At 39.8% G+C, this 2,773-nt stretch overlaps 1 pseudogene; it reads left to right on the top strand.

Annotated features, from left to right (window-relative positions):
• The first annotated feature begins 472 nt into the window (after positions 1-472).
• On the top strand, positions 473-1,173 carry LOC131808181 (solute carrier family 25 member 43-like; annotated as a pseudogene).
• The last annotated feature ends 1,600 nt before the right edge of the window (positions 1,174-2,773 follow it).

The following is a 2,773-nucleotide window of genomic DNA, read 5'->3' as shown; positions in this document are numbered from 1 at the left end:
AGAATTTGGTGTTTTGTGTTTTTTGTTTGTTTGTTTTTTGTTTTTGTTTTTGTTTTGTCTCTGAGCAAAAGGGAATCACTGCTGGGTTTTAAGCAGCACAGTGTGCTGTGCTGGAAATAGACTTAGCAGAACAAGAGTGGAAGTAGGGAGAATTCTGAGTTCAAAACTATTATTTATGATGGAAGCTCATAACAGGATGAAAGGAGACTTGGTGGTATAGCAGATTATATTCCACATATATTTTGAAGGCAAACAAATGTGTTTTTTGTTTTGTTTTTTGTGTTTTTTTGCTTGTTTTTTTGTTTTGTTTTGTTTTATTTTTTCCTAACAGCTTAGGTGTGAGCTGTGATATTATCAATTTTTTGGACTTCCATGTTTTTGGCCTGGGAAACTAGAAGGATGGAATTTTCTGGGGAAGGCCACAAGTGTTTGACTGCAACAATAATCAGTCTCCCTGGCTGGGATGAGGTCGATGGGGGTGCTTAGCCTGGTGGTGGTTCCTGGGGAGGGGTCCTGGAAACACAGGTCGTCTAGAACCTGGAAGGGAAACATGGATCCATGCCTGCACCTCTTCCCCTACAACACCATGCCTACCACAAGTTTAGTGCTGTTCACAGATGGCCTAGGCCATTTCTCAGTGAACTCCATCATGGCTGGGAGTCTGGCAGGCATGATTTTCACCATTGTGATACCTCTAACAGAACTCATCAAATCCGGGCTAATTGTACAGAATGTGCTGGAATCATCTTACAAGGGGATCCACTGTGCTTTTTCTACTGTTTATCAATAGGGAGGGTTCTTGGACCTTTATCTAGGATTTTCCTTGACTATTTTAGGTTTTATTTGTTTCTCTGCTAGTTTCCATGATCATAGAGAATATCAGAACTGGATCTGAGATCAGTTCTCTCTCCTCTAGAACATTGCCAGCGTCTGCCTGGCTAATGAGGTGACCCAGACCCCCTCCTTTGCCTTCAACATGGTGAAAAGAGAGGCAAAATCTCAGAGCCTCTAGCTTCCTCACTGTGGAGGAGTAAATGTCCATTTCTCAGGAAGAATGGCCTGCTTCCCACAGACAGTGAAAGCCTCTTGGCTACTGGGGCTCTAGAATGGACTGTCGACTCACTGAAGACCCTTCCATATTTTGGAATTATGTTTGGCAACTTTGAGTTATAAACTTATCTTTACTGAAATTGTTACATTGTGTCTCCTCTGACATATAAACTCCAAGGCTGGATCAGAGTAGAATCTCTAGGAACCATGAGTATTAAAAAGTTCTTAAGGGGTGCCTGGGTGTCTCAGTTGGTTAAGTATCTGACTCTTTACCTCAGCTCAAGTTTGACCTCAAGGTCATGAGTTAAGCCCTTTGTTTGTCTCCATTGTGGGTGTGGAGCCTACTTAAAAAAAAAATGTTCTTCAAAACAGGACAACTTCAGTCTAAAGAATGAAAATTTAAAATCAAATATAAGTGTGCTGACTGAGGGGTGATTGGGTGGCTCTTTTGGTTAAGCATCTGCCTCCAGATCAGGTCATTATCCCAAGCTCCTCCGATCAAGCCCTGCATCAGGTTCCCTGCTCATAGAAGAATGTACTTCCTCCTCTTTCTCTGCCCTTCCCCATGCTCATACTTTCTCTCGCTGTCTCGCAAATAAATAAAATATTTTTATTAAAGAAGTGAGGACACCTGGATGGCCATTAAATGGTCATTAAAACATTTGCATTTGGCTCAGGTCATGATTCCATAGTCCTGGGATTGAGCCCTGATTCAAGCTCCCTGCTCAGCGGGGAGCCTGCTTCTCCCTATCCTGCTCCCCCTGTTTGTGTGGTTGCTCACTCTCTCTCTCTCTCTCTCCTTCCCTCAGATAAATAAATAAATAAATAAATAAATAAATAAATAAGTAAAGAAGTGTACTGACTGAAAGTATGTTGTATTCACAGGTACATGTTGTCTCTTATTGTGCACACACAGAGTGACAAAAGGATATTATTGACTGCTGCTATTGGAAATGTGAAGAATTCAACCACATACCTTTGAGCTCAAATTGATGTCCTGTGAACATCTGTATCACGGGGAGGTTTCCCAATATGACTGTCTAATTGTGAAATTTCACCAGATTTGATAGCAAATCTAACAGTAATGGAATCTGCATTTTCACTCAGAACGTAAATGTACAATTTGTACAACACCAAAGAAAGGTAATTATCCTGAAACCTCAAAACAACAAATATTTGAAGTGGCTGAGCAGATACTGCATCATGAGCTTAGCCAAAGGGTCACAGCTTACACTAAACCACATCAGCCTAGTGTCACTCAATTTGACCCTAGACTTCTCAATACAATCATTCTGGAATTCATAACTTTTGCTGACTTCTGAGTACACAGACCACAGTATGAATTATGCCTTATAAGAAACTAAATGAAAATATTTAACATTTAAAAATTATCACTATTCTAGTAGAATCATAACTCTTTATGTAAATGTGAAGCAGGCCAGGCTTAGATGTTTTAGGAATCTTGTGTTTCAGGAAGGCAGTTTTTACCATGACTGATTAATTATGCCCCAAAACATCTTCCAGGTGAAGTCATATAGAGCTTAAGTTACCTGAATTCTATGCATTTTTAACCTCCTTTACCAGCCTACTCTGAAAATAAATTCTTGAGTCAAGTTATTCTCACAAAATGCCCTAGATCCCTAGAACAAATCAAAAAGAACATTTGACACATACCAAAAACAAAAATGGTAAATGGTTAAAAATGCTTTAGGTTAATCATCTA

The sequence above is a fragment of the Mustela lutreola genome, chromosome 1 (genome assembly GCF_030435805.1).
Source record: "Mustela lutreola isolate mMusLut2 chromosome 1, mMusLut2.pri, whole genome shotgun sequence".
In the NCBI taxonomy this organism is placed as follows: Eukaryota; Metazoa; Chordata; class Mammalia; order Carnivora; family Mustelidae; genus Mustela; species Mustela lutreola.
The sequence above is the reverse complement of the archived record's forward strand: the minus strand, read 5'-3'. Positions and strand labels throughout refer to the sequence as shown.